Source organism: Ranitomeya variabilis, chromosome 1, assembly GCF_051348905.1.
Source record: "Ranitomeya variabilis isolate aRanVar5 chromosome 1, aRanVar5.hap1, whole genome shotgun sequence".
Taxonomy (NCBI): Eukaryota; Metazoa; Chordata; class Amphibia; order Anura; family Dendrobatidae; genus Ranitomeya; species Ranitomeya variabilis.
The window spans coordinates 100,489,979-100,503,196 of NC_135232.1; the positions used below are offsets into that span (position 1 = coordinate 100,489,979).

The 13,218-nt window shown below is 47.0% G+C and overlaps 1 long non-coding RNA gene across 1 annotated transcript in view; it reads right to left on the reverse strand.

The window, feature by feature from the left end:
• Window positions 1–1,096: 1,096 nt before the first annotated feature.
• The window catches only part of LOC143806378 (uncharacterized), a 36,724-nt gene continuing 24,602 nt past the window's right edge, over window positions 1,097–13,218 (reverse strand). The window contains exon 3 of the long non-coding RNA XR_013221444.1: window positions 1,097–1,334. This is a non-coding gene — a long non-coding RNA (uncharacterized LOC143806378). The remainder of the gene's footprint in view (window positions 1,335–13,218) is intronic.

A 13,218-nucleotide genomic window follows, 5' to 3' on the forward strand; every position in this document is an offset into this window, starting at 1 on the left:
CCCGGCACTTTCAATATTCACCTTCTCCTTGTTCCAGCCGCCGCTCCATCTTCAGCACTGACATTCAGGCAGAGGGCGCGCACTAACTATGTCACCGCGCCCTCTGACCTCAGCGCCACTGCTGAAGACGGAGTGGCGCCGGAACTGGGAGGTGAATATTGCGCAGCGCAGCGCTCCCCTCCCCGTTATACTCATCTGCTTCTGGCGCTGTGCAGTCCCTGCTTCCCCGGCGCCGGCAGCTTCTTCCTGTACTGAGCGGTCACCGTTACCGCTCATTACAGTAATGAATATGCGGCTCCACCCCTATAGGAGATGGAGTCGCATATTCATTACCGTAATGAGCGGTACCATGTGACCGCTCAGTACAGGACTAGGAGCCTCCTTGGACCGCCGCATCATCTGGCGGCCCGCTGGCACCCCGTGTCAGCTGCGCCTGGGGCACATGCCCCGGCTGCACCCCCTTGGATACACCACTGCCAGGAGCAGCTACCTCAATATACAATATACTAAAAAAGGTTGCACTCTATCGTGCCAAAGCATGTCAATATGAAATATGAATAGCAAAATGGCTTTTGAACATTAGGAAAAATATTTATGAGACGCTTTACAAAAAATTTGACCAAAAAGTTGGTTGATGGGCTCCCACTTTTTGGCAAAATTTTGTGCAAAGCGTCTCATAAATATTTTTCCTAATGTTCAAAAGCCATTTTGCTATTCATATTTCATGTATTTCATGTTGACATGCTTTGGCACGATAGACTGCAACCTTTTTTGTATATGGGAGATAAACAAACATGGGTTGGGTTATCTGAATGCAGTAGGACAGATCAGGAACTCACCAGAGCCAGCTAGCATGCCGAAAGGCAAACAATATAACTGGCACTGAACACAGGTAGCAGCACAGATATATAGCAGACCAGACACAGGAACGAGGCTGTGAAAGTTAACCCTTGACATTACCAGACCGGGAAAGACAAAACAAACCCCGGCCTGGATCATGACAATCACCTAAACCAGACCTCACTGGAGGGGAAGCAAGAAGAAAAAGGGAGAAATGTAAAACAAGACACAAGTCCAGACAATTGTCATCCAAAACTTTATCTGGTATCAACCAAGAAAATTACAATCAGTAAAAGTATAACCCACATTTAGGAATAAAACAGAAGATCGGGCGGCCATCACTTCATCTAGAACTCCTTGGTGGACAGGTTGCTCAGCTGTCGGAGGCCTTTCTTGTTCTTGGTCTTCCCCTTCATGTGGATTCTGAAGACCAGAAGGCTCCGGAGGGTCCATCTCTCCTGCCGACAGCTCAGAGTGACTTGGAGATGTGTTTCCTTCAGTTCAGGAAAGTAAGAGAGGAAAAAGATGAATGTGATGTAATAACAAGAAAAGCTAAAAACATGTATGAAGAGTCATGTAACACTGCAAACAAAGATGACCTACAATAACATCAGTGCTGTAGTATTACAGTGACTGCAAAACACTTGATGGGAAAAGACCTGGGACTTGTCATTAATATGTCATTTTTTCCTGGTTTAAAAATAACAAAAAAAAAACAAAAGATTCAAGGGATCATCAGCATTTTAGAACAGGTAAAGAAATGTACAAATTTATGGCAAGTGACAGATATTATGTATTGTGGAAGATAACCAGACTATTTTTTTTGTAAATTAAGAGGTTAATGAACGTCTTGTATTCAGCCAATTGGAACCTTCCAGGAAAGGAGGCAGAATAAGGGGATGAAGAATAATTAATACTTCAAGAGTCTGCAATGTGAGGACGAGAATTACATGAAGAAACATTTAGTTCCTCTATAAACCAACAATCAGCTCGAAATCTTCTGGGTGTAGCATCCTCAACTGGAAAACCGACCTAAGGTCCAGCTGTGGCATCACTGCTCCCGAGCCTAACCGCTAATCAGTAGTACCGCACACTGAAATGATTGACGGTGAAACTAAGTCAGTTCTTTCCCTATGGCAGCACTAGCTGACCATCCTGTAAAATAGGACAGGTGCTGGATCTTTCAGTACTTTCCCTGTTCCCCAACGTGGAACAAACATCCCTCTGAATAGACATGCATCCAACCCCATTTTTTCCTTCCCATTTTACTTCCTTCATTGATTTCTCCTCCAATATTACTGGTAACTCCAAGTTTCACAGTTTGATTGTCTCATCTGCTGCCTTTACATGTGGGGGTGACAATAAACAGCCATATACATCGTAAACTCTGATCACAAGGACCAGATCAGACACTTTATTAATATGTTAATCATATTTCCTAACTTACTGCATTCCTCTTCATCTGACCATACATCACCATTTAAAGAATCACAATCACATGTCTGTTGCGGCACTTCTTGGATTGATTTCTCGCTGCTACTTGTTCTTATTTTGCTGTTTTCTGTCCTTCAACCATCTGCCTCTCACTGTCCACATCTTGTTGCACTGTCACTGTATTAATCCCTGTAACAAGAGATACTGTGCGAGTATGTCTTCACATGTGGCAATTTCAAGACCCTTTACAGTTTGGGTGCCTCCAGAGTTCTCCCTTTGTCGTTGGCATGCCACCGGTACATACCCTTTACCACTGGCGTGCCACCAGAACACAGCTTTTACAGCTGGGGTGCAACCGATGCACACCATTTACCGTTGGGGTGCCACTGAAGCACACCATTTACCGTTGGGGTTGCCATCGGAGCAAATCCTTTACCATTGGGGTCCGACCGAAGCACACCCTTTACCGTTGAGGTGCCACTGAAGCATACCATTTACCGTTGGGGTGCCACCGAAGCACATCTTTTAACGTTGGGGTGCCACCGGAGCACACCCTTTACCACTGGGGTGCGACCGAAGCACATCATTTACCATTGGGGTGCCATCGGAGCACACCCTTTACCATTGCGGTGCCATCGGAGCAAACCCTTTACCTTTGGGGTGCGCCCGAAGCACACCTTTTGCCGTTGGGGTGCCACCGGAGCACACCCTTTACCATTGGGGTGCGACCGAAGCACATCATTTACCATAGGGGTGCCATTGGAGCACACCATTTACCGTTGGGGTGCCATCGGAGCAAACCTTTTACCTTTGGGGTGCCACCGGAGCACACCTTTTACCGTTGGGGAGCCACTGGAGCTCACCCTTTACCTTTGGGGTGCCACCGGAGCACACCCTTTACCGTTCTGGTGCTATCGGAGCACACCCTTTACCGTTGGGGTGCCACCGGAGCACACCCTTTACCGTTTGGGTGCGACTGAAGCACACTCTATACAATTGGGGTGCCACCGGAGCACACCATTTATCGTTGGGGTGCCATCGCAGCACACCCCTTTACCTTTGGGGTGCCAGCAGAGCATACCCTTTACCGTTGGGGTGCCACCGGAGCACACCTTATACCATTGGGGTGCCACGGGAGCACACCGTTTACAATTGGGGTGCCACCGGAGCACACCTGTTATTGTTGGGGTGCCACCGAAGCACACCATTTACCATTGAGGTGCCACCGGAGCACACCCTATACCATTGGGGTGCCACCGGAGCACAACCTTTGCTACTGGCATGCCACCGGAGAATGCCTTTAGCCACTGGCATGCCTCAGGAGCACACAGTTTACCATTAGAGGGCCATAAGAGTGCATCCCTTGCAGTTAGCATTCCAGTGAAGCATATCCTTTGCTATTGGAGTGCCACTGAAACACACCTATCAAGATTTGAATCCAGCAGCTTTTGTGCACCTGGCGACAGCTCTTCTCTTTGAGCCATTCAGCTCGTGATCGAAGCACACCATTTACCCTTGAGGTGCCACCGGAATGCACCCTATACCTGTGGGATGCCACCGAAGCACACCTTTTACCGTTGGGGTGCCACCGTAGCACACCCTTTACCGTTGGGGTACGACCAAAGCACACCATTTACCGTTAGGGGTGCCACCGGAGCATACCCTATACCATTGGGATGCCACTGGAGCACACCCTTTACCGTTGGGGTGCCATCGGAGCACGCCCTTCACCGTTGGGGTGCGACTGAAGCACACTCTATACCATTGGGGTGCCAGCAGAGCATACCCTTTACCGTTGGGGTGCCATCGGAGCACACCCTGTACCATTGGGGTGCCACGGGAGCACACCCTTTGCCATTGGGGTGCCACCGGAGCACACCTTTTATTGTTGGGGTGCCACCCGAGCACACCCTATACCATTGGGGTGCCACCGGAGCACAACCTTTGCCACTGGCATGCCACCGGAGCATGCCTTTAGCCACTGGCATGCCTCGGGAGCACACAGTTTACCGTGAGAGGGCCTTAAGAATGCCTTCCTTGCAGTTAGCATTCCAGTGAAGCATATCCTTTGCTATTGGAGTGCCACTGAAACACACCTATCAAGATTTGAATCCTGCAGCTTTTGAGCACCTGGCGACAGCTATTCTCTTTCAGCCATTCAGCTCGCGATCGAAGCACACCATTTACCCTTGAGGTGCCACCGGAGCGCACCCTATACCTGTGGGATGCCACCGAAGCACACCTTTTACCGTTGGGGTGCGACCAAAGCACACCATTTACCGTTGGGGGTGCCACCGAAGCATACCCTATACCATTGGGATGCCACCGGAGCACACCCTATACCTGTGGGATGCCACCGAAGCACACCTTTTACCGTTGGGGTGCCACCGTAGCACACCCTTTACCGTTGGGGTGCCACCTTAGTACACCCTTTACCGTTGGGGTGCGACCAAAGCACACCATTTACCGTTGGGGGTGCCACCGGAGCATACCCTATACCATTGGGATGCCACCGGAGCACACCCTATACCTGTGGGATGCCACCGAAGCACACCTTTTACCGTTGGGGTGCCACTGTAGCACACCCTTTACCGTTGGGGTGCCATCGGAGCACACCCTTTACCGTTGGGGTGACATCGGAGCACACCCATTACCGTTGGGGTGCGAACGAAGCACACCATTTACCGTTGGGGTGCCACCGGAGCATACCCTATAACATTGTGATGCCACCGGAGCACACCCTTTACCGTTGAGGTGCCACCGGAGCACACCCTTTACCGTTGGGGTGTGACCGAAGCACACCATTTACCGTTGGGGTGCCACCGGAGCATAGCCTATACCATTGGGATGCCACCGGAGCACACACTTTACTATTGGGGTGCCATCTGAGCACACCTTTTACCATTGGGGTGCCACTAGAGCACACCCTTTACCGTTGGGGTGCAACCGAAGCACAACATTTACCATTGGGGTGCCACCGGAGCACACCCTTTACCATTGGGATGCCATGGGAGCACACATTTTATCATTGGGGTATCACCGGAGTACACTCTATATCATTGGGGTGCCACCGGAGCACAACCTTTGCCACTGGCATGCCACCATAGCATGCCTTTAGCCACTGGCATGCCTCGCACACAGTTTACCGTTGGAGGGCCATCCTTTGCAGTTAGCATTCCAGTGAAGCATATCCTTTGCCATTGGCGTGCCACTGAAACACACCTGTCAGGATTTGAACCCACCAGGTCTTGTGCACCTGGCGACAGAGCCATTCAGCTCGCTGGACAGTTCCATGTTAACCCAAATAACTTGTACCTGTGTTGTTCCTGATTGTCTCCACCTTGAATGAACACCATATTTAAACCTGGCATAGCATCCCCTTCCTTACAAGATTATTGAGCTACCAGCCTCTAGTCAAGCCTTCTTTCACCTGCTGCTCATCCTTAAAACATTACTGCTGCTCCTATGTACTGACTCCCTGGCTATCCCTGACTACACTACCTGAAGCTGCAGCCCCTAATAGTTGCAATACCACTACTCCAACCCAGGTCAGTCCAGAGCAGAATAATCGCGCACATAAAATGGAGTCTGTTGCAGCCCAACTGAGGCAACAAATAGCTGAACTTCAGAACTGTGGGGCCACATACTAAGAAACATTTTCTAAGATGCAAACTTAGGTGTTCGGTCAGCAAAAAGAAATTGAGTTACAGCGGCAACTTCTGGATTTGCGCAACTCTGACCTGTAATCAAATGCACGCATGCCGCTGCCTGCAAAGTTCAATGGGGATCGTTATCATTACCCTGGATTCCTAAAACGATGCCGTATCTATTTTCAGAAGCAAACTTCTCCACTGCAAGTGAGAAGAAAAAGGATCTATCCATAATTAATCTCTTGACTGATGAAGCTCTTACATTGGCCTCACCTTATATGGAAAAGAATGCCAACCTCCTTAACAACTTTGTTTCCTTCATCACAGCTATGGATCAAGTGTTTGATGACTCAAATCGTTGTCCTACAGCTGAAACCAAATTGCATAACCTCTGTCAAGGACATGTAATTTAGCTGCCCAGAGGAATCAATTTTTCTGAGGGTTATCAGTGCTAATAAAAGATGAACTTGCAAGGGTCGAGACCCCTGACAACTTAGAGAATTTTATTCAATTGTGCATCCAAATTGATCAGAGACTCACTGAACTAAGAAAGGAAATACTGAGAGTATTTGGAAACAACCCTAACTACTCCTTCACTCTATCCGCATTAGAGGAGAGGTGACGTACAGAGAATTTATGCCTCGATTTTGGGGGTTCTGGACATTTTGCCATTAAATCCTAATAAAAGAACCATAGCCTTCACAAATGCCAAAACCGCAAGCAATGTAGACCTTTCTGACTGGCTAGATCCGGTTATACCGATCATCTCATCTGTAAAGCAGGCTGATGGTCTGTCCAGTATATTTACTGAACCTAGACCTCAGGAGGCCTAACACTGACTGTACGTACCATTCTACATCCCAAAATGTTTTTGGGATTTTTGAACTCCAAAGAATTTTTGACAAAAATTAAAGATGGATACTAAACTAATTTTTTTCTTAACCATCCTTCTAATTGATGTTTATTTTAAGGATTTTTGGATGCAGAACTATCAAATATATGTCCCCGAATCAGCTCAACTTGAAGTCCTCAAACGTGTCCATGATTCTAAACTTGTAGGACACCCTGGAGTTATGAAAACACAAGAACTACTGCTTTGTATCCTTGTTGTGGTGGATCTGGTCACAAAGGTGGCCCATTTAATGCCATTTAAAAGGATTCCTACCGCTGAACAAACCACAGAATTAATAGTCAAAGAGATATTTAGACTGCAAGGAATTCCTGACAATCTAATTTCTGATAGATGTGTTCAGTTTACATCAAGATTTTGGAAAAGCTTCTGTACAGCTTTAGGAGTTACTGCCTTCCACCCTCAATCCAATGGCCAGACTGAAAGAACTAACCAAATCCTCAAACAATAGCTGTTCTGTTTTATTTATCCAAACACAGTTCTATATCCCAAAGTCCATTTTTTGCTAACTATGGCTTGCAACTGGTATATATTCCTAATCTTCCATTTAATACTTTGGTTCCTGCTGTTACAAACAGACTTACAGAGTTGCATAAAGCTCATAAAGAATTAGCTGAGATGGTTCAAAAGGCTCAAGAAGATTACAAAGAAACAGCAGATAATTATTGCAAAGCCCCTTCTACCCTTCAGGTTGGTGAGAAGATTTGGCTTTCTACAAAAAAAATTCAGGAAGAACTCAGCCATTTCCGCCACCAAAAAAAGGCCATGGTACAGAAGAGTATATTGCAGATGAAATTCTGGACTCTAGAAGATTTAGAGGAAGACTACAATAATTGGTGCAATGGAGGGGTTATGGACCAGAAGATAATTCATGGGAGGCGGAGGGCAACGTCCATGCATCCAAGCTTACAAGAGCTTTTCATCAGAGACATCCAGAGAAACCAGCGCCTGAGATGTCCAGAGGCCATCCTGGTAGGAGGGAGGACTGTCAGGAATTGAAGCCAGCAGCTCTTGCGCTCCAGGCGGCAGCTCTTCCCTCTTAGCTATTCAGCTCGCTGGAAAGTTTCTTGCTAACCCAAGTACTTGTACCTGTGTAGTTTCTGATTGTCTCCACCCTGATTTAACACCCTATTTAAACCTGGCATAGCACTCCATTCCTTGCAAGATTATTGAGCTACCAGACTCTAGTTAAGCTTCCTTTTACCTGCTGCTTACCCTCAAGATTCTACTGCTGCTCCATGTACTGACCCCTGGCTATCCCTGAATACATTACGTGTTGTGAATTTGGTTTCTGGGCTCCCCCGGTGGTCACTGGTGGTACTGAACGTGGGTTTGTCATCTCCTCTGTTCACCTGTTTCCATCAGGATGTGGGAGTTTCAATTTAGCCTTGCTCCTCAGTCATTTCTATGCCGGCCAACAATGTTACCAGAAGCATTTCTGTTGCATGTTCCTGCTCCTAGACTACTTTCAGCTAAGTTGGATTTTTGTCCTAAGTTTGTTTGCATTTTTGTTCCAGTTCTCTGTGTTTGAATATTTCTGAGACTGGAAGCTCTTGTGAACTGAAATTGCCACTCTGGTGTCATGAGTTGATATTAGAGTTCTAAAGTAATTTCAGGATGGAATTTTGAATAGGGTTTTCAGCTGGCCGTGAAGTCCCCTTTTCTGTCTTCCTTCTATCTAGTAAGCGGACCTTAATTTTGCTAAACCTATTTTCATACTTCGTATGTCAATTTCCTCTAATATCACCGACAATATTTGTGGGGGCTACTGTCCGCCTTTTGGGGAAGATTTCTCTAGAGGTGAGCCAGGTCTGTATTTTCCTCTGCTAGGGTCAGTCAGTTCTCCGGCTGGCGCTGGGCGTCTAGGGATAAAACGTAGGCACGCTACCCGGCCACTTTCAGTTGTTGTGATAGGTTTAGCTCACGGTCAGCTCGAGTTCCCATCTTCCAAGAGCTAGTCCTTTTTGTATGCTCAACTATGTTCTCTGTGTGTTGAGAACCATGACAGTTTGGCCGGCCAAGGGTTAAAATAATTGGCTGAAGAAAGGAGAGAATTAGAAGTCTGCAGAGAATTTTTTTTTTTTTTTTTTCCCCTGAGTTTGCTTCTCTGCTTATACTGCAGCCTTCGTCTCTCTCTCCTTCTAATCCTTGAATGGCTCTGATCTCACCTGATTAAAATGGATCCTCAGAGTTTAGCTACTGGTTTGAGTAATCTCGCTAATAAGGTTCAAAGTTAACAGGATTTTGTTATTCATGCTCCAATATCTGAACCTAGAATCCCTTTACCTGAATTTTTCTCCGGGGATAGATCTCGCTTTCAGAATTTCAAACATAATTGTAAATTGTTTTTGTCTCTGAGATCTCGCTCCGCTGGAGATCCTGCACAGCAGGTCAGGATTGTAATTTCCTTACTCCGGGGCGACCCTCAGGATTGGGCATTTGCTTTGGCACCAGGGGATCCTGCGTTGCTCAATGTGGATGCGTTTTTTCTAGCTTTGGGGTTGCTTTATGAGGAACCCCATTTAGAGATTCAGGCTGAAAAAGCCTTGATGGCCCTGTCCCAGGGTACAGATGAGGCGGAAATATACTGCCAAAAATTTCGTAAGTGGTCTGTGCTTACTCAGTGGAATGAGTGCGCCCTGGCGGCGATTTTCAGAGAGGGTCTCTCTGATGCCATTAAGGATGTTATGGTGGGGTTCCCTGTGCCTGCAGGTCTGAATGAGTCCATGACAATGGCTATTCAGATTGATCGGCGTTTGCGGGAGCGCAAACCTGTGCACCATTTGGCGGTGTCTACTGAGAAGGCGCCAGAGAATATGCAATGTGATAGAATTCTGTCTAGAAGCGAACGGCAGAACTTTAGGCGAAAAAATGGGTTATGCTTCTATTGTGGTGATGCAACTCATGTTATATCAGCATGCTCTAAACGTACAAAGAAGGTTGATAAGTCTGTTTCAATCAGCACTTTACAGTCTAAGTTTATTCTATCTGTGACCCTGATTTGCTCTTTATCGTCAATTACCGCGGACGCTTATGTCGACTCTGGCGCCGCTTTGAGTCTTATGGATTGGTCCTTTGCCAAATGCTGTGGTTATGATTTAGAGCCTTTGGAAGTTCCTATACCTCTGAAGGGTATTGACTCCACGCCATTGGCTAGTAATAAACCACAATACTGGACACAAGTGACTATGCGTATTAATCCGGATCACCAGGAGATTATTCGCTTTCTTGTATTGTATAATCTACATGATGTTTTGGTGCTTGGATTGCCATGGCTGCAATCTCATAACCCAGTCCTCGACTGGAAAGCAATGTCTGTGTTAAGCTGGGGATGTCAGGGGACTCATGGGGACGTACCTTTGGTTGCCATTTCGTCATCTGTTCCCTCTGAGATTCCGGAATTCTTATCTGATTATCGTGACGTTTTTGAGGAACCTAAAGTTGGTTCACTGCCTCCGCACAGAGATTGCGATTGTACAATAGATCTGATTCCGGGCAGTAAGTTTCCAAAAGGTCGTTTATTTAATCTGTCTGTGCCTGAACATGCTGCTATGCGTGAATATATTAAGGAGTCCTTGGAAAAGGGACATATTCGTCCTTCGTCATCTCCTTTAGGAGCCGGCTTTTTCTTTGTATCTAAAAAGGATGGCTCTTTGAGGCCGTGTATTGATTATCGGCTTTTGAATAAAATCACGATTAAATATCAGTACCCTTTGCCATTGCTTACTGATTTGTTTGCTCGCATAAAGGGGGCCAAGTGGTTCTCTAAGATTGATCTTCGTGGGGCGTATAATTTAGTGCGAATTAAGCAGGGGGACGAGTGGAAAACCGCATTTAATACGCCTGAGGGCCATTTTGAGTATTTAGTAATGCCTTTTGGTCTTTCAAATGCCCCTTCAGTCTTTCAGTCCTTTATGCATGACATTTTCCGTGAATATTTGGATAAATTTATGATTGTGTATTTGGATGATATTTTGATTTTTTCGGATGACTGGGACTCTCATGTCCAGCAGGTCAGGAAGGTTTTTCAGGTTTTGCGCTCTAATTCCTTGTGTGTAAAGGGTTCTAAGTGCATTTTTGGGGTTCAAAAGATTTCTTTTTTGGGGTATATTTTTTACCCCTCTTCCATTGAGATGGATCCTGTCAAGGTTCAGGCTATTTGCGATTGGACGCAACCCTCTTCTCTTGAGAGCCTTCAGAAATTCTTGGGCTTTGCTAATTTCTACCGTCGATTTATAACTGGGTTTTCTGATGTTGCTAAACCACTGACTGATTTGACTAAGAAGGGTGCTGATGTTGCTGATTGGTCCCCTGCTGCTGTGGAGGCCTTTCGGGAGCTTAAGCGCCGCTTTTCTTCCGCCCCTGTATTGCGTCAGCCTGATGTTACTCTTCCTTTTCAGGTTGAGGTCGACGCTTCAGAAATTGGAGCTGGGGCGGTTTTGTCGCAGAAAAGTTCCGACTGCTCCGTGATGAGACCTTGCGCGTTCTTTTCTCGTAAATTTTCGCCCGCGGAGCGAAATTATGATATTGGTAATCGTGAACTCTTAGCTATGAAGTGGGCTTTTGAGGAATGGCGTCATTGGCTTGAGGGGGCTAGACATCAGGTGGTGGTATTGACCGACCACAAGAATTTGATTTATCTTGAGTCTGCCAGGCGCCTGAATCCTAGACAGGCGCGCTGGTCGTTATTTTTCTCTCGGTTTAATTTTGTGGTTTCATACCTACCAGGTTCTAAAAATGTGAAGGCGGATGCCCTTTCTAGGAGTTTTGAGCCTGATTCTCCTGGTAATTCTGAACCTACGGGTATCCTTAAGGAGGGAGTGATTTTATCTGCTGTTTCCCCAGACCTGCGACGGGCCTTGCAGGAGTTTCAGGCGGATAGACCTGATCGTTGCCCGCCTGGTAGAATGTTTGTTCCTGATGATTGGACCAGTAGAGTCATCTCGGAGGTCCATTCTTCTGCGTTGGCAGGGCATCCTGGAATCTTTGGTACCAGGGAGTTGGTGGCTAGGTCCTTCTGGTGGCCTTCCCTGTCACGAGATGTGCGAGGTTTTGTGCAGTCTTGTGATGTTTGTGCTCGGGCCAAGCCTTGTTGTTCTCCTCGGGCTAGTGGATTGTTGTTGCCCTTGCCTATTCCGAAGAGGCCTTGGACTCACATCTCGATGGATTTTATTTCTGATCTCCCTGTTTCTCAGAAGATGTCTGTCATCTGGGTGGTGTGTGACCGTTTCTCTAAGATGGTCCATTTGGTTCCCTTGCCTAAGTTGCCTTCCTCATCCGAGTTGGTTCCTCTGTTTTTTCAAAATGTGGTTCGCTTGCATGGTATTCCGGAGAATATCGTTTCTGACAGGGGGACCCAATTCGTGTCTAGATTTTGGCGAGCGTTCTGCGCTAGGATGGGCATTGATTTGTCTTTTTCGTCTGCTTTCCATCCTCAGACTAATGGCCAGACCGAGCGAACTAATCAGACCTTGGAGACTTATTTGAGGTGTTTTGTCTCTGCGGATCAGGATGATTGGGTTGCCTTCTTGCCCTTGGCGGAGTTTGCCCTCAATAATCGGGCTAGTTCTGCCACTTTGGTTTCTCCTTTCTTCTGTAATTCGGGGTTTCATCCTCGTTTCTCTTCCGGTCAGGTGGAGCCTTCGGATTGTCCTGGAGTGGATGCTGTGGTGGAGAGGTTGCATCAGATTTGGGGGCAGGTGGTGGACAATTTGAAGTTGTCCCAGGAGAAGACTCAGCATTTTGCCAACCGCCGTCGTCGTGTTGGTCCTCGTCTTTGTGTTGGGGATTTGGTGTGGTTATCTTCTCGGTTTGTCCCTATGAAGGTTTCTTCTCCTAAGTTTAAGCCTCGGTTCATCGGCCCGTACAAGATATTGGAGATTCTTAACCCTGTGTCCTTTCGTTTGGACCTCCCTGCATCTTTTTCTATTCATAATGTCTTCCATCGGTCATTGTTGCGCAGGTATGAGGTACCTGTTGTGCCTTCCGTTGAGCCTCCTGCTCCGGTGTTGGTTGAGGGTGAGTTGGAGTACGTTGTGGAGAAGATCTTGGACTCCCGTGTTTCCAGACGGAGACTTCAGTATTTGGTCAAGTGGAAGGGCTACGGTCAGGAGGATAATTCTTGGGTGACAGCCTCTGATGTTCATGCCTCCGATTTGGTCCGTGCCTTTCATAGGGCTCATCCTGATCGCCCTGGTGGTTCTGGTGAGGGTTCGGTGCCCCCTCCTTGAGGGGGGGGTACTGTTGTGAATTTGGTTTCTGGGCTCCCCCGGTGGTCACTGGTGGTACTGAACGTGGGTTTGTCATCTCCTCTGTTCACCTGTTTCCATCAGGATGTGGGAGTTTCTATTTAGCCTTGCTCCTCAGTCATTTCTATGCCGGCCA